We start from the raw sequence: 19,636 nt of genomic DNA on the forward strand, positions 1-19,636 counted from the left end.
GTGCACATCGGCGCTGTATGCTGAAGATGAAGGCGGCGGTGCCGCAGAGGAGCCAGATGGGTGCCGAAACTCGGGAAGGTGAAGTAACGTGTGGTGGCTCCGGTTACACACCTTACACCGATCACCGCTTCGGCAATCCTGACCGGAGTGTCGGTGAGCCAGGCAATCGGTGCAGTAGATGAAGTAGAGGACAGCTTGGAGCCTCCTTTAGGAATCCAGGCGGAGAAAGCGGCGGCACTTCCGTAGAGGATGGATTTCAGAGCAGACTCGGCATTGGTAGGACTTAGTACCTCGGTAACGTCTGCTCTCTACGGTGCTGTCGAAACGGGACCGAGAAGCCATGTCTGTATGTGGAAGGCTAGGGCGAAATGAAAAAGTCGAAGAAGCATTAGAAGTGAGCTTTGAACGCATGACTGGCATATTTGGGCCATTGGAAGCTACTCTGGCAATTTGATAATAAAAGGATGCAACTTGATGGCTCGCCGTATTGGACACGGGACCAGTGAGCACCCAACCAAAAATGGTTGGCCGAGAAGAGAGCCACATATCTTGGGCTGTAAGCCCAAGTAGGATATCGGCTCCAATCAGGACATCGATTGGTGAGCTCTCGAAGAATGAATCTTTCAATAAACTTGGCGAGATAGGATGCAACGGAAGGTTCTTTGCCAATTCCGGGATAACATAGGCTGTGGCGTTTAATTGTAAAACCGGCCTCGTTGGGGAGCGAATGGAAAACTGACAGAGTTTATCGGACTGAGCGGATACTGTCTGATTGAGGCTGGAGATCTGTGTCTGAATACGTTGGAGTGGCAATTGAATCGTGTTGAAATGGCGTTCCGTAATGAACGTAATAAATCCGAGCGCGGGCGCGGAAATTTTTCCCAAGGTGGCAAAAATTAATAATTGCCGTGCCTGGAAGGACAGATCTTGTGCCGGAGGCGAAATAGCTCTGTACGTTGGGCTGAGATTCGTACGAGCTGGGGGCTTAGGCGGATGTTGAAGCCGCCATACTGGATGAAGGAGCGGCACGATGCAGAAGCGTGTGATGCCTGGCTCCACAAGGGGAACAATTGTGGCTGCTTGAGCAGTCGCGAAGCTGATGGCCTCATGCGAAGCAATTTAGGCACATCTGTTTTATCTTAGTGCAACTAGAACGTGCATCAGCGGACATGTTGAGAATGCGCGGACATAGTCGGATCGGGTGATTCTCTTTGGAACAGAGGTCACACGTATTCCTCTTCAGACTCACTTGGTTCTTGAAAGAGAGAACCTTGTTTGGCACCGGACTGCCTTGCGAACGGAATGGATTGGAGTGGTTTCGAGAGGTGGGTGGATTTTGGCCGTCTTTGGATGGTGGCGGATTCGTAGCCCCTCGTGAGGTGAAAGGGTCGCTCTCAATAGCCTCGATCTTCAGATAGCGCTGAGTGAGGAAGAAATCGATTTCCTTCCAGGGCGGCACCTCCTTTTTGTCCGTTATGGACGCTTCCCATAACGCCCGGCTCAACTTCGGCAATTTGGAAGCGCAGATGGTCACAAGCAGACTATCCCAGTGGTCCGTACAGACGTTGGAGACCGCTAGCGCATTTAGGACTCCTTGCATCGTACCTTGAAGATCCTTCAAGGCACGACTGCACTCGGAAGTTACGCGCGGCAAAAAGAGGAGGATGTTAATTTGGTTGGTCACCAGAAGCCGATTATTTTCATATCGGCTGCGGAGAGCCAACCATGTGGACTCGAAACCGTCATTGGTGAGGGTCCCCCCTTTCTACGATGGCCTTTTGATCGCCCCTGGTCTTCTCGGTGAGGTAGTACAATTTCTCCACCGGAGATAATTTTGGATTATTAATCACGATTGCAGTGAACAGATCCCGGAATGTGGGCCAGCGGACGTTATGCCCTGAGAAAACCTCAATGTTGACGGGAGGCAGTCGACAGCCGCCCTGTTCGACTGGCTGTGCAGGAGGAAGGACTGTGGATGTGGCCAGCTGAGCATTGAGGTCACTGAGAGCACTGCTCAAATACCACATAGCATTCTTCGTATGTTTCACGGATGTCCGCTTAGATTTCTGGATCCTCGTCAGTCATCACCGCGGAGCAGGCCTTGTACTCGGCCCCGACGTCCGTCCACATGCTGAGGATTTGGCCTCGGCGGACCTTTGACAGAGAGGCGGTGATGCGCTCTGCCAGGTGCGACTGTCGGCCAATAGCGGCGGTCAATTTGGTCCGAGCGACTGAGGTGGCGGATTGAGCCATTGTGATGCAGTGGCGAGAGCTGACGTGGCTACTGACGAAGGATCTTGTTCGGTCAGAGCTGGAACCTTAAGAGTGACAGGAGACAGAAAAATAACCGATTTGGTCCTTGCCACAGGGCTGCTACTGGCTGCTCTCGGAGTGAGGGTGCCTTGATTTTCTGTGTCGGCGTAGTTCCGATGGCGGACGAGGTGCGTTACCGGTTGGAAGAGGTCACAGGCAAAAGCTGGTTGCCGTCCGTGTGACCTGTTGGCATATTCCGAACTCACACACGCACAGAGAATCGGACTTGGAAGTCTTGGAGAGACAGGAGACTGGTCTTAGTCGAAGTGACCCGAAAAAACCGTCAGGCCACCAACTCCTTTCGAAATGATAACCCAGTTACGGACGGCTGGCAGAGAAAAAGGACTTAAGCTAGCAGGAATGCAATAATCAGATCGACTCGGATTGTTTGAGATCACCTGTAGGTGAGAGGTCCCAAACAATGAGTGACCTTATATTGAGCCGAGCTGAGGAGAGACACGGTCACACTGGTGGTGGCAATATTTTGAAAATATTGTTAGTGCGGTGCTCCTCCGTTTACCCCTTTGACGCAATCATGAACAGAACCGGGTTATTGGCAGATGGAAGGCGGACGGAAGTGACAGGGACACCACACAAAAAATAAACAATGACTTTTTATAAAAATACATTTTTTTGAAAAAACGTTGAAAAAGCGTGGAAGTTTTCAGATAATTTATTAATTTAATTATTGATCTTATTGATAAATTAATTAATTTGATTTATTTAATTGTCCTATTCGGATGGATGCAAGGAAATGATGCCGATAGTTCTTGGATTGGGCCACCTCTAATGCAAGGAACAAAAACAACAACAAAAGACCGAAACAACAATTTGCCAATTGGCAGTGTAAATTGCCAAATAATTACTATGAGTGCGCCGTGCCTTGGCCGCGAGTAATTTATTTGGAAACTGGAGAATGTTGGAGTTAGGGTAGCGATCGAGAAAAGTGGCTGGAGTGCATGAATTGCACGAAATCGCGAATTTTATATTAAATATGGCACTTGCGCGGAGTAGGGTGAAGCGTTATTTAAATACGGAATTTGGTATTTTATGCGGGGTGTAGTATTTTTATGTACATATATAGTCGGCAATATGGATATATTGCGGCCAACTCTGGAAATAAATGTATGTATGTATGGAAATAAATTTAGGTATGTGTATATGTATGGAAATAAAACACGTTAATTATACCCGTTCTCAAAAAAGAGTTAAGGGGTATATTAGATTTGTGGTAAAAGTGGATGTGTGTAACGCAGAGAAGGAAACGTTTCTTACCCCATAAAGTATATACATATATTCTTGATCAGCATCAATAGCTGAGTCGATATAGCCATGTCTGTCTGTCCGTCTATCTGTCTGTCTGTCTGTCTGTCTTTCTGTCTGTCTGTCTGTCTCGATGAGCGCCTAGATCTCAGAGACTATAAAAGCTAGGACAACCAAATTTGGTTTCCAGACTCATGTGATATCACACTGCTACAAGTGTATTTCAAAATTTCGCCTACTCCTCCTTCCGCCGTCAGAAAGGACGAAAATCTGTGACACGCACATTTTTAAAGATACGATACTAGTATCGTAGAGAATGCCCATATCTACCAGATTGCCGAATCTTAACTAGATCGGATCATAATTATAGCCAGAATGAAGAAATTAATTTTCAGTTGCTTCCCCTGCCCCCTGCTGACAACGACAACACAACTCATTTTCCATATCGCTCGCACACTCTTCCGCGTTCAGTGCACGCGCAACCCCTAGCGGAGGAGATGTAGAATCTAAATGGTACATGTAGAATATACATGTTAGATGTATAATATAAATAGTATATGTAGATGTAGATAACAGATGAAGCAAAAAAATGTAAAATGTTTTTCTTTTTTAAATTCTAAATAATTATATGCTCAAAAATGTATATGCTGACTGAGTACGGGTATAAGTAGAGTCGCGTCCCCAGAAGCGTTCCTTCTCGTTTTAATTGTGGTTGCACCCGGAGTGTGCCAATGTATATTTCTATTGGGGGTGTGTCGTGCATGGAATGAAGACACATGGATGCAGGTGTGTGTGTATGTATGCAAGCCGCTCTCATGGGCTGGAATGTGCGTACATACATATGCTCGGATTGCACTTTTAATAAATTTTTATTTATTTAATTTGTCCGCAACTCAAGGACAGACACAAGGAATCGAAGAACTACCGTATCACTGGTAGTTGGAGGTGAACGAACGGCCGGAATCGCCGATAATATGGCAGTTGTGAGGTCCTATCTCAGGCTGAGGTATGCTTCAGTCTGTCCAGGGTCCGCTACAAGAAAATTTGTAGATCGCAGGAGACTTCAGGTATCGGGCTGGCTTGAAAATGCAGTAGGCAAGAGAGAAATGATGACGCGAGAGTTAAGGCTTGGTTGTTTCGTGGTTTATTCAGTACTTTTCATTCACTTTGTTCGTTACGTGGTTGCCCTTGCTTTCGGCTGTGTGGTGCGCTTGGCCTTTTTAAGTAGCTGGCACCTGGGGTTTTGACCCGTAAATAATTTCTTATTGCTAACTTAGGTTTAATTCATTGACAATAAATGTAGGGCGTGTTGATTGGGTCGGAGCTTGGTGCTTCGTTGACAATTGCTTAGGGTAAGGGTCAGTGTGTTCAGAAAAAGGTTTTGGGTCAGTGGGGTTTCGCTGAGAGAGGATTGATTTCGCGACCTTGGCATCGCAGAAGCTGAGTTTGGGCCGATGTTTCGAGGCCGAGTGGTTGCGACATATCGCCCAGAAGTGGGTGACCGAGAATTTCGTGCTGGTTGGCAGCATGGGTAGAGTTGTAAGACTATTTTTATTTTCCGGATGTGCTGCCGCACCGCTATTTATGGAGAACCGTGGTTCGTTGGCTCTGTGTATATCAGTTGGATTGTTGTTGCCGACTAGCGTGGATGCGCTGACTCTCCGCCGTTTGTGACGAGCCATGGTTAGAACCATGGTTCGTTACACGGTGTCGAAATAAGAAGTGACTCGGAAAACGGAACTGCACAGTAGAATGAAATAAGTACATATATAAGAATATATATATGTACCTATACCGCGGAACTCGGACAGAGGAATTTAGGAACACAAACCGCGAATGGAGGCGATTTGTGGCAAAAGAAGTCGTACTTATCTTGGGATCCTCTAGTGGTGAAGGCGATGCCGTGCTTAAATGCTGGATATCTCCTGGTTGGGGAAGGCGAAGTATCCGGCTCGAAAGACTACTGTAGGGCGTCTCAGGGGGTCCCACAGATAAAGTCCCAAAATAAAGACGGTAGGGTTTCTTCAGTGTACATATTTCAGGTGTATTCCTTAGACGCGTGCAAAGAAGCCTGCCGTTTGCGCGGGGTTGTAAGTGCGAATTGCAGTGGGGGTTTCGCTCAGAAACTGCCGGTGGCTGTCGGCAGCGAGAATGGGAGCTTAAGCGAGTCTGAGCGCGCAAGAGCGCGTCACCGGGGGGAAAAACTCTTATAAGCGTGAAAGTGAAAGCGAGGACAACAGCTTGCGTAGCTGGAATTCTAACAGTGGTGTGGCTGGAATGCCCACAGAGCTGTTGCCCCGCCAGCTCCGTCCTCACTCTGAACAGTATCTTTTCTAATCTGTTGCCTCCATAGCTCTTCGATTCGTTCGTTCTTTTTCGTAGTGACCAGATGTGTTTTTGTTTTGCGCTCCTCATTTTCCTGTTGTTTAATTTAAGCAGCCGGTGTTTTTTATCTATAATATAACTCTCTAACTAACTTACATTAAAATAAATTTTTACCGCGGGTGCATGCCTGATAATTGTGTAAAAACACAACTTTTTAAATTAATTTTGTGCGTCGGTTAGTCGTGTGTTTGTGTTGTTGCTTTTCGTAAGTACGCCCTCTCATTACATTTAGCCGCTCTTTGTCGTAGTTATTGCCGTCTATCACTCTCTCTATCACCTAACTCTCAATAACTGCTCTTTTTCTCTCGCTCTTGTAACATTTTTGTGCAGTAACGCTCTCACTTATAAGCTGTTGCTGCAACCACTCTCCTCTCTCATCTTATTTTTACCGATTTCGCTTTAAGCATTGCTCTAAGCATTTGCTCTGCACAGTGGTCTGATTGCTATTTTTTTCCCGCTTTTTTTCCCGAAATAAAAAAAAAATAAAAGACATCAATATGGAATTTTCTGTCGTCTGTGCCAAAAAAACCTGCAAGAAGCGGATCACCCATGACCAGCCCAACATCCCTTGCTGTCTTTGCGAAAGCGTAGTGCACGCAAAATGTGTAGGGATCTCGGGCCGTGTAGGAAACGCCATTTACCAAAACAACGGCCTGTATTTTAGTTGTGAGGAATGCCGTGCTGTGAAAAACGACGTGCGTTCGTTCATGAGGCAGACGCGGAAAGGGGTCAAAGAGCTGATCGTAGGCTTTTAACAGCAATATGATCGGCTCTCGGCCATGGACACTCAGTTCAGCAGTTTACAGCTGTTGGCTGAGTCTCCGAGGCGCAAGAAGTCTACTCCGCGGGACTTGCAAGTGCCGACTGCCTCATGTCCGCCGGCAGCCGAAAAACTTACTCCGACCACTCCCTTAGTGCAGCAGTTGATTACGTTTGCTACTCCAAGGGCAACGATCGCTGCTGGTGATGGGAGCCGAATGCCTCACTTCGGAGAGTATGCAGGTAGACATGTCTGTAGCGTCCGTGTCCGTCGAGTCCACACCAAACTCCTTAACTATCCCATCAGTTTCGCTCCCACCAGCTAATAGATGTCCAGGACCACCGGATAGTGGCATTTCAGGTACTAGGCCTTTGGTGGCAAAACCACTGGTAGGAGTCCCACCAAAGCGACAAGTTTTTGTCTCGCGGCTAGCCCCTCTAGCACCTCACATTCAATGATGTAACCGCTTTTATACAAATCAAAATAAAAGCCGTTGGCTTCCTTTAAGATAAGCGTCTCCCCGACTCAATTTGACACTATTTGTTCCGCCAAGTTTTGGCCGGAGTATTTCGTCGTCAAAGAGTTTAAGGCTAAGAAAAGGAATAGGCCCCCATAATTCTTCCTAGTAGTCAGACCAGTGAGACTTTACCCTAATCTTCCACCTCAACTTCTACCCATCCAAAAAACTAACTTCCTCTCTTGTAGTTACCTACCAGTATGCTAGAGGCTTGCGTAGTAAGCTCAGCACTCTTTTCCTTGAGAGTCTCGCATTCTTGTCCCACGTTATTGTGTTCACCGAGACCTGGTTAAAGCCGGACATCCTTAGTTCCGAAGTTTTGGCAGGTCGGTACACAATCTTTAAAAATGACCGTTCGTCTCGACGTGGAGGTGGGGTCGCAGTGGACTCAATCTTCACGTCAGAACATTTCATGGTCCAGTTTCAACAAGACCTGGAATTCCTGTGCGTAAAACTGATTCTCCCAGGCTTTTCCATTTTCATTACTTGCTCGTATATTCCACCTTCCTCGGATATCTTAATATACGAGCATCACGTGTCCGCTTTAAAAACTGTTTCTTCCTCGCTATCAGATAAGGATCATATGATAGTTTTTGGTGATTTCAATTTTCCAGGTACTGTTTGGTCTTCGGTAAACGAGTCTAATAACCTTGTGCCCATGTCACGACATGACTTTATCGACGGCTTGATAGACCTATCCCTGTCTCAAGTCAACCATGTGAAAAATTCCTTGGGTCGATTGCTTGATCTGTGCTTTGTCACGGATCCGACCATAGCGTTGCTAACTCGAGCCCTTCCTCACTATACCTACCATCCTACATTGGATTTGTTGGTCGATATTGGGCCTACTGTATTGGATCGAACGGGTAGGCTATCTGAACGTGTCTGCTGCTTTCGTAAGACCGAGCTTACGAAGCTTAATACCCTCATTAGTGGTCATTTGATTGGTCCGCTCTGTACTTGTGCATTGACGTTATGAAAGGCACAAACATTCTTTACAATGTACTTGACACATTTTTTGATTCTTGTGTCCCACTTTCTTGCCCGGTTATATCTGGAAAGTCTCCTTGGTTTACCAAAGAGTTATCCGGTCTAAAAAACTTAAAATCAAGACTTTATTAAAAATTTCGAGAAGTTGGTTCTCCCTCTTCTCTTTCTCACTATGTAATAGCTCGGTCAAATTTCTCCGTTCTTAACGCTCAATGCTATAAAAACTACCTATCTCGATGCAGGATACGATTTTCACAGGACCCTAAACAGTTCTACAGCTTCGTAGATAGTAAGCGTAGAACGTCCGCACATCCATCCTTTTTATCTTTTCTTAATATGTCAGCAAACAATGATCAGGCAATTGCCGATATTTTTGCCAAATTTTTCCAAACAACCTATTCTCATGAAACTCATGAAACGCTACTCTGGTCATCCGTATCCATACAGTTTACCAAGGTCGAATGGCATCTTCAGCCCCTTGTTAAATGAAAGCTCACTGCTTCATGATCTTCGACTAGTTAAGCCGGTGTTTTCACCAGGTCCCGACGGAGTTCCCGGCTGTGTACTTAGGTACTGTGCCGACGCTCTGTGTGGACCCTTGCTTAAACTATTCACCCTATCCATTAACTCTTCATGCTTCCCCCCCCATCTGGAAGGAATCTTTTATTATTCCGCTCCATAAGAAAGGTAGCAAGTCTGATGCAAATAATTATAGAGGTATATCTAAGTTATCCGCTATTCCTTAAATCTCTGCAAATCACTTCTATCTCCGTCCCAGCACGGATTTATAAGGCGATGATCAACAACCACAAATTTATTAGAGTTTACCTCTTTTATCATTAAAGGTTTCCATGGTAACTTGCAGACGGATGTCATTTACAATGATTTCAGTAAAGCATTCGATTCTGTAAACCATTCCCTTCTTGCACAAAAACTTGACCTTTTAGGGTTTCCGCCTAATCTTTTGAGATGGATTTCTAGCTACCTTCGTTCTAGGTTTCAAAGAGTCCTCTTCAAAAACTCCTTCTCTTCACCTATTAAGGTTACTTCTGGAGTACCACAGGGGGCACTAGGCCCCCTACTATTCACACTCTTTATTAATGACCTGCCTTCAGTATTAACCAACTCTCGAGTACTCATTTATGCGGATGATGTTAAACTCTGCGTCCAGTAAAAGGACATTTCATTTCACTCTCGCTTGCAATCCGATCTCAATAACTTTCAGTCATGGTGTTGTGCAAATATGTAACAACTAAATGCCTCGAAATGCAAAGTAATGACATTTCATCGCTCGAGCCCCTTTTTGGGTCCTTATAGCCTCTGCGGTGGTTCTCTTGAGAGAATTACCTTGGTTGATGATCTTGGTGTTAAATTACACCCAAAGTTAAAGTTTTCTGAACACATTTCTACCATGGTAAATAAGGCCATGGGTGTGCTTGGGTTTATAAAGAGGTGGTCAAATTAATTTGACGACCCCTATATAACGAAGACTCTCTACATCTCGCTTGTACGTCCGATTTTGGAGTATGGCTCTTGTGTATGTTGCCCCCAGTAAAAAGTACAACAGGACCGTGTAGAATCAGTCCAGAAAAACTTTTTACTTTTTGCTCTGCGTGGCCTTATCTGGGATGCAGGTGTGAGACTGCAATCTTACCCTCGTAGATTGCTTTTAATAAACCTTCCAACCTTAGTTAGCCGTAGAAAAATGCTTGGTGTGATTTTTATGCACAACCTGATCAAGGGTTTCTTAGCTATATTTGCATGTTTAGCTCTAATTTTCCTCGAATTTTAGTCTAACACCTATCTTTCCTGCATTTTCGCGATAGGTTTGGTAAAAGGCGTCGCGCGTCATGCGGCAGCGCCCCTCGGTCGGTTGGCCGGGAGAAGGGGCTGCGTTTCTGCCTGGGTTCCGCGCGTAACAGGCTTCGGCTTGGTGTCGCATGGGCCACTTGATGGTGCAGTCATTGCATATCAACGTCCAGACATTTCCAACAGTCTCGCTAAAGGTATTTTTATGAAGCTTACCTAACATTCAGATATTTGCTTTTTTTACAGTTGATTGCTGCCAGGCACGGAGAGTTGCCAGACAGCTGCTGGAGTTGTTGAGGACATTTGTTTTTTTTTGGTGCGCACGAAATTAGATGTGTTTTTGTTTTAAAACTATAAGAGTACAGCTTTGAAAAATAAAATTTTTGTAAATTAACCCTAATTGCTTTGATATGATTAAATTAATAAAAATGCGAAATGAACCCTATTCGAATTTAATCTGGTGTCAACCCTATTCTAAGTTCGAATTTAGTTTGTAAAAAAGCTAAAAAAAATGAAATCGCTCGGAATTCTGTGACACCGCCAAAATATTTACGCGGAAATTCTCTGCGAGGATTCTCATTTCGCTCGCGATTTCTGTGGCATTCCTGATATGTTATCTTTTTTAGAAGCGGTTCGGTATATTTTGGGATGATCTGAAAACAACGAGGCATTTTTTAGGACATGTTTTAGAATGGCGAGGTACACGTACAGAGTAAAAACTTCGTCTGGTTTCGTTATTCGGCCCGGCTGTCGTAGTGGCAGAGAAGCTAGCTTCGGGCTATGCACAAACAGCTAGCCCGAACATATTCTCCTCGCCTATCTCAGCTGCAGATACCATCAATCAATTTGTTTTCAGAAATCAAATGAACAAGACCTCGGTGCGACACTTTCTTCACTCTGGCTATAATTATGATCCGATCTGATTCAGATTTGGCAATCTGGTAGATATTGTCATTCTCGACGATACTGCGTTTTTATACCCGTACTCAAAAAAGAGTTAAGGGGTATATTAGATTTGTGGTAAAAGTGGATGTGTGCAACGCAGAGAAGGAAACGTTTCCGACCCCATAAAGTATATATATTCTTGATCAGCATCAATAGCCGAGTCGATATAGCCTTGTCTGTCTGTCCGTCCGTCTGTCCGTCTGTCCGTCCGTCTTGATGAGCGCCTGGATCTCAGAGACTATAAAAGCTAGAGAAACCAAATTTGGTTTCCAGACTCATGTGATATCACACTGCTACAAGTGTATTACAAAATTTCGCCCCGCCCCCTTCCGCCCACACAAAGGACGAATATCTGTGGCAGGCACAGTTTTAAAGATACGATAAAACTAAAAACGCAGTATCGTAGAGAATACCCATATCTACCAGATTGCCGAATCTGAATCAGATCGGATTATAATTATAGCCAGAATGAAGAAATTAATTTTCAGTTGCTTCCCCTCCCCCTCCCGACCACGACAACGCAACTCATTTTCCTTCTCGCTCGCACACTCTGCCGCGTTCAGTGCGCGAGCAACCCCTAGCGGAGGAGATGTAGAAACTAAATGGTACATGTACAATCTACATGTTAGATGTAGAATAGACATTGTAGATGAGATGTAGATAGCAGATGTAGTAAAAAAATGTAAAATGTAAATTTTTTTTTTTTTTCTAAAATTCTAAAAAATTATAAGCTCAATAATGTATATACTGTCTGAGTACGGGTATAAGTAGAGTCGTGTCCCCAGAAACGACTCACACGTTCCTTCTCGTTAATTATCGTATCTTTAAAAATGTGTCTGCCACAGATTTTCGTCCTTTGTGGGGGCGGGTCGAAATTTTGAAATACACTTGTAGCAGTGTGATATCACATGAGTCTGGAAACCAAATTTGGTTTCTCTAGTTCTTGTAGTCTCTGAGATCTAGGCGCTCATCAAGACGGACAGATAGACGGACGGACAGACGGACATGGCAATATCGGCTCGGCTATTGATGATGATCAAGAATATATATACTTTATGGGGTCGGAAACTTTTCCTATTTTACTAAAGTGAACCTGTTGCGCTACTGAGTTTCTTCAGTTTCGTTGCTTTGCGATTGTTTATTAACGAGACGATGGTTGTTCAGATTAAATATAGTTTATTGTTGTAAACATTATATAAGGCGATACAGAGTCGAAAGGATAGCGAAAGGTTCGAGTTAGGTTGATGAAGAGTCGGTTGGAGAGTTAGCTGGATTCAAGACGGGGTCAGATTGTAGACGCGGGGGTCGGTACAAGACGGTGTCGGATTGAATAGCTCGATTCTAAGACGATGTGCAGTGATTGCTAGATCCAGACTGAATCAATGGGCAGGCGGGCGGAATTGCCCGTGCCCTTATACGAGCGAGAGAATGATAGCAAAGCAAAGGCAAGAAAGAAAGGCGCGAGATGAAGAGGCGAAAGAGAACGGCTGTATAGGCTGCTGCCGTGCGGGAGCATGTACATCTACATGTACATATGTAAATATGTATGTAGATGACAATTTAGTATAGTGGGCAGTGCAAACGAACAAAAAACTACATTATTTTTAGATATTGTCGGGTTTCCCAGCCCGTTATTTATTCGTAAATTCGTAAAATTCTTTAGATAATAATTAGTGGAGCAGCCTAACTTAAATCATCTTCATTGTTTATTATTTGCACCGTCCAGTGTACAAATCACTGTTTATTAGCCTATTTATATGCACGGCAGCGGCCGCTCTTTCATTTCTATCTCGCCTTCTTCGCTTTGTTTGTTGCAGTTGCAGCATCTAAGCTGGTCTCTCGCGTTCCATATGACGTTCGTGCTCGGCTTAGCATCTGCCCCGAGCTGCTCTGCTCTCCTTTCATTTCTCGCATTCGCTCTCTTTCAAGACTTGCTGCATATGGCGCTGGCAAGTCGGCCCATCTGCCTTTGTAGCTAGTCGAGAGTATCTATCACATCGCTTAATTATATCGGTCATCATACTGACGCCTACTTTCCCTTACCAATACGAAATAAATTGTAAAACATTACCTATTTAAACGCTCGACTTTTTATACCCGTACTCAAAAAGAGTTAAGGGGTATATTAGATTTGTGAAAAGTGGATGTGTGCAGCGCAGAGAAGGAAACGTTTCCGACCCCATAAAGAATATATATTCTTGATCAGCATCAATAGCCGAGTCGATATAGCCATGTCCGTCTGTCCGTCCGTCCGTCTTGTTTGTCGCCTAGTTCTCAGAGACTATAAAAGCAAGTCTCTTGTGATATCACTCTATTAAAAGTGCCTCTTTTCGTTGACAAGCGCCCCTTTCCGTCCCACACAGAACAAAAATCTGCATCATGATAAATTTTTAAGATACGAAAAATATACCAAATTGTCGAATCTGGTTTATATCGAATCATTATTATACCCGTAATGAAGAAATTAATTTGCAGTGGATAATCATTCCAGAGCTGCAGCGCTACTCATTCTCTCTGCGACCTCTGGCGGAGGAGATGTAGAATTTACTTTGTAGATGCAGATTAAACTACTCGACAAAACCGAACTTTTTTTTTCCTCAAAGATCCAAACCGACTTTTTCTGATAGATATGGGGCTTTAAAATTTTTTAAAGAATTATGGTTTTTTTTCTATGGCAGAACTTTTTTTTGAAGAATTTTTGAAGTCTGGTATTTTTTTTTTAAGCTTTTTTCAGAGGTAGCGATAGTTTTTTTCACATAACTTTAATATCTTACGTCTGGTTGTACAGAACTTTGCTATTTTGAAAAGGTAATTAAAACAGCTAGAAGTTGAGCCCAAATACTTTGTGATTTCAGCTTACCGTCTGGGAAATAAAAAGCATTGAAATGCAAAAATGATGATTTTTGTGGGGTATTTTTTACGAAATTTTGACTTTAAAAACTCAGGAAAAGTCGAAAAAAAATTGGGAACAAAGGAACGCGATCAGGTACCAAATGTACAACCCTTGCTCGTTTGCTTTGTTCCCAATTGGCAGTTGGGCCCGCCGCCTTCAAAAAGGTATTTTTTGTTCATTTTTTCCATATTTTAGGTTTGGTTAACGAATTTTAGCTCCAAAGTGTCTCCATAGATCGTAATGAGCGATACCTCAAACGACGCCAAATTAACGCACCTATACACAAAAAAATAGATAACACAAGATATAATTTTTTTTCGACTTTTCCTGAGTTTTTAAAGTCAAAATTTCGTAAAAAATACCCCACAAAAATCATCATTTTTGCATTTCAATGCTTTATATTTCCCAGACGGTAAGCTGAAATCACAAAGTGTTTGACATCAACTTCTAGCTGCGTCAATTATCTTTTCAAAATAGCAAAGTTCTTCACAACCAGACGTAAGATACTAGAGTTATGTGAAAAAAACAAGCGTTACCTCTGAAAAAAGCTTTAAAAAAAAATACCAGTTTTCAAAAATTCTTTAAAAAAAAGTTCTGCCATAGAAAAAACGAGAAGGAACGTGTGAGTCGCTTCTGGGGACGCGACTCTACTTATACCCGTACTCAGTCAGTATATACATTTTTGAGCTTATGATTTTTAAGAATTTTAGAAAAAAAAAAAAAATTTACATTTTACATTTTTTTGCTACATATGATATCTACATCTACATATACAATGTATATTCTACATCTAACATGTAGATTTTACATGTTCCAATTAGATTCTACATCTCCTCCGCTAGGGGTTGCTCGCGCACTGAACGCGGCAGAGTGTGCGAGCGAGAAGGAAAATGAGATGCGTTGTCGTTGGCGGGAGGGGGAGGGGAAGCAACTGAAAATTAATTTCTTCATTCTGGCTATAATTATGATCCGATCTGATTCAGATTCGGCAATCTGGTAGATATGGTCATTCTCTACGATACTGTGTTTTTAGTTTTATCGTATCTTTAAAATTGTGCCTGCCACAGATTTTCGTCCTTTGTGGGGGTGGAAGGGGGCGGGGCGAAATTTTGAAATACACTTGTAGCAGTGTGATATCACATGAGTCTGGAAACCAAATTTGGTTGCCCTAGCTCTTGTAGTCTCTGAGATCAAGGCGCTCATCAAGACGGACAGACGGACAGATGGACAGTCGGACAGACGGACAGACGGACGGACAGACGGACATGGCTATATAGACTCGGCTATTGATGCTGATCAAGAATATATATACTTTATGGGGTCGGAAACGTTTCCTTCTCTGCGTTGCACACATCCACTTTTACCACAAATCTAATATACCCCTTAACTCTTTTTTGAGTACGGGTATAAAAAAAATATCATCAAACCATTTCTAAGCCCCAAATCTTTAAGAAAAAGTTCGTTTTGTTCCTTGAGGAAAAATCGTGTTGACTAGTGTTACAGATGTATCAAAAAAATGTAAGCAGATAAAATATTTTTAAATTCGACAAGAAGCTCACAGCAGCATATGCGCGCGACTCAAAACGTCCCCTCTCGGTTAAAAAGAGTTTTGCGGACAGTGTTATTGATTCGATTTAAATATCTAAATTATTTTATTTTTTATTAAACATTTTTTACAGACACAGGATACTAATTAAAATTATTTAAAGCTGTTTGTTTATAGATTGTAAAAATTAATTTATAGTAAGATTTTAATAATGTTTTTAGTTCTGCTTATAGTCCAATTTTATTAAGTAAAACATTGTCAGCCTATTTCAGGCTGAGGTATGCATCAGTCTGTCCAGGGTCCGCTACAAGAAAATTTGTAGATTGTAGGTGACTTCAGGTGTCGGGCTGGCTTGAAAAATGCAGTAGGCAAGCGAGAAATGATGATGAGAGAGTTTTTTGGTTGTTGTTCTTTGTTTATTCACTCTTTATTCATTCACTTTAATTCTTTTACGTTGCTACTCTGACTCGTAGTTGAATGGTGCGCTGGTGGACTGCGTAGTCAGTGTCTCGTGTTCGGGCTGACGGACTGCCTGTGTCTTGTATTCGGGCTGATAGACTGCCTGTGTCTTGTATTCGGGCTGATGGACTACCTGCTCTTTCGGCCGATATTGGCCCTTTTATGCAGCTGGCGATCGCACCTGAGACCCGGAAATAATTAATTCTTGCTGACTTAAGGTTATTGGATAACATTAATTGTGAAGCGTGGTAAGTGGGTCGAAGCTTGGTGCTTCGTTGACAATTGTTAGTGGGTCAGGGTGGTTTTGCTGACGCTGCATCCCAGAAGGTGCTGGCTGCAGTTGGGAAATGTGATATCTGAATTTGGGTCGGTAGGTTGATAATTTTATACTAGCTTGACTTATTGTGAAATAACGCCAATAATATTTCTTATGTAGGCCGTCGATTGCGAAATGTCCCAAGAGGTGGGGTGTTTTAAATTGTTGTGTGGACAAGAATGTGTAGAGTTGTTGATCGAGAGTTCTTAATTAATTTTGTGCGTTGCTTAAGACTATTTAATTTCCCGGAGGTCCTGACACACCGCTATTTGTGGAGAACCGTGGCTAGAGCCATTGTTCGTTAGCTCTGTGTATATCAGTTTGGTTATTGTCTCCCGCCAGCGTAGATGCGCTGACCCTCCGCCGTTTGTGACGAGCCATGGCTAGAACCATGGTTCGTTACAACACTTAGTATAAAATATTGTTAGAATAAATAACAACGATAAGTAAAAAATTGCCATTATTGAACAAACACGCATTTAGCCAATTATTATTTTGTATTCAAATAGTTGCTTTGTTTTTTAATTTATTTGTATCTATTTTAGAAATATTAATTTACAATATAAAATCCACTTCAATATACATTTTATGTATGAAATTTTATATTCAAAATATTTTTGTTTAGAAAAGTTTAAGCTAACAATTAATCGCCTGCAGTATAGTTAACAACTGTTGGTAAGGAAATAAAACTCTCAGACTCTCGAAGTTACACACATTTGCATTTTTATACCCGTACTCAAAAAAGAGGGGGTATATTCGATTTTTGGTAAAAGTGGATGTGTGTAACGCAGAGAAGGAAACGTTTCCGACCCCATAAAGTGTATATATTCTTGATCAGCATCAATAGCCGAATCGATAGAGCCATGTCTGTCTGTCCGTCTGTCCGTCCGTACGTCTTGTTTGTCGGCTGGATCTCAGAGACTATAAGAGCTATAAGAGGGCAACCAAGGGTTTCCAGACTCATGTGATATCACACAAATGTATTTCAAAATTTCGCCCGCCCCCTTCCGCCCACACAAAGGACGATAATCTGTGGCAGGCACAATTTTAAAGATACCATAAAACTAAAAAGATTGCCGAATCTGAATCAGATCGGATCATAATTATAGTCAGAATTCATTTTCAGTTGCTTCCCCCGCCTCCTCCGGCCAGAGACCCGCTCATTCTCTTTGTCGTTCGCACACTCTGCCGCGTTATTTACGCGAGCGCCCTCTAGCGGAGGAGATGTAGAATCTAAATAGTACATCTATAATCTACATGTTAGATGTAGAATATACATAGTAGATGTATATGTAGATAACAGATGTAGAAAAAAAATGTATTATGTAAAATTTTTTTTGTTTAATTCTGAAATTCTTAAAAATCATAAACTCAAAAATGTATATACTGGTTGAGCACGGGTAAAAGTAGAGTCGAGTCCCCAGAAGCGACTCACACGTTCCTTCTCGTTGCCTCGAAAATTTGATTCCTTCACAATTAAAGTTAAATGACTAATAAAACATTTTTTTCGCTAAATAAAGTAAAAAAAAAATTAAACATGATATTTAGTATGAACGACTGAAATTCCTGCTTTTGAGCGTGGACATGGACCAATAGTCGACAAACAAGGCGCAGTTCCAAACACATAAAAAACGAAATCTACGAAGCATTAAAAGGCATTGGCGAAATTTCCGGAGACTTCGACAACGGCGCTATACCCACAACTTCAGCTATCAGTGGTTCAGACAAGGACGGATATGCTAAATATGCTGTACTAAACAGTGCCGCTCGGTAGCCGTAAAGCAAATTCTCATCTACTGCTGGCTGTGTGACAACATTGTACATACGGTATGCGCTGACCTCGGCCAAATTGGTGGACGCATAGTCGACTTGATAAAGTCTCGCTGTGGCCTTGACTGGACATGCTGGGACTCCAGGCAGATTGAAAGCGACATGCGAGTTTTTATGAGACAAACTCATAATGAATTCGCGGCCGTCAACTCTGGATTCCGATTGTTACAGGAAAAGTTTCTTTCTATGAAGGTTTCTATGGTTTCTTCAAAAATCTTAAAATTTTAACTGAGTCGCCTAAGAGAAAGAAAGGTAACAACTGTCTGCCCACTTGTAACAATGTTTTTTTTCTTGCAGTTCCTGGATCTCCTCTACCCCCAATTTGTTCACAGTCTTTAATAGACTTTGGTGCTGTCGAACTTAGATATAATGGGGCACCGACTGTGGCTTCTGCATCCGCCCCCTCAACAGTCGCCTCTCCCGGGCCTGTGTCTGACCGCGATGTCAATGACGATCCCGTCGCTTGAGCTTCGGTGCCTTCCCTGGAACCCGCTGACGCTGCCGTCAGCATGGATGTGGAGGCTCCGTCTACCTCGGCATCCATCGTCAACTCAGAATATGGCCCATAATCTACCCTGCGGGTTGAATCTGCTCCGCCGATTCTACCTAATAGTTCTACCATCCCTCCTTCTATCCCAACTGCTGTCGCCACACTAAAATTGATTTTCGTTTCTCGACTTATGGCGTCGGCTACGGATGTCCTGGTCAGGGACATTATATTTTCTAAGCTTGACATTGATGTCTCCTCAGGTCGTGTTGTCACTAAATTTAACTTTAAAGTTAAACGCAATATATCTTCCTTCAAAATTCTTATTCCTGACAAACATATCTGTCATGTGGTTACCACTCGTCCCCCTAGCCCTGAACGTCGAGTGGGTGTCCTTTCCACTCCATCTCCGACTGCTTTAACTTCTGTCCGTCCAACTCCATCTCCGGCAGCATTACCCTCGGCATCAAAAAACTAATTTCTCCTCTTTCCTTTAAGATAACCTATCAGAATGTTGGTGGCTTGGGCAGTAAGCTTAACAAGCTATATACTGACGGTGCATCTTTCGGGACTGCTTTTTCTGAAACCTAATTATGACTCCGAGATTCTTATTAACAAATTTAATGTATGATCGTCCATCTCGTGGTGGCGGTGTCCTGATTGTTGTTCGTTCGGACATAGCTTCCCAAATCTTTCACGTCGAAGGGCATAATAACATTGAAATTATTGTTGTTAAGCTTTGCTGGCCCTCTTTTAATCTATTTATATCCTGTTCTTATATTCAGCCGTCCTCCGAATTCTCCACTTATATGATTCACGTTTCCCATCTTCAGTCTCTTAATGACTCTGACCGTCTTATTGTCCTTGGAGACTTTAACCTACCTAATATCTCATGGTCTCCTTCTGTGGACTCTAACCTGATGTTCCCATCTATTCAGCATGGTTTTGTTGATTCATTGTCGAATACATCGTTGGGTCAGGTTAATGCTATAACCAATAACTTGGGTAGGTTTCTTGATCTCGTGTTTTCTTCCGACATATCAAGTACCCTGGTCTGCAGAGGGTCTCCTCTATCTTTCCCAGAAGACCCTTACCAAAACCTAACCTTACCCCTAACCAAACC

General features: G+C 42.9%; 1 protein-coding gene across 1 annotated transcript in view; it reads left to right on the forward strand.

The window, feature by feature from the left end:
* LOC121404694 overlaps window positions 1–19,636 on the forward strand; it is a 93,576-nt gene that overhangs the window by 4,281 nt on the left and 69,659 nt on the right. The gene's annotated exons all lie outside the window — the stretch shown is intronic.

This window comes from Drosophila obscura, unplaced genomic scaffold, assembly GCF_018151105.1.
Source record: "Drosophila obscura isolate BZ-5 IFL unplaced genomic scaffold, ASM1815110v1 contig_36, whole genome shotgun sequence".
NCBI classification, from domain to species: Eukaryota; Metazoa; Arthropoda; class Insecta; order Diptera; family Drosophilidae; genus Drosophila; species Drosophila obscura.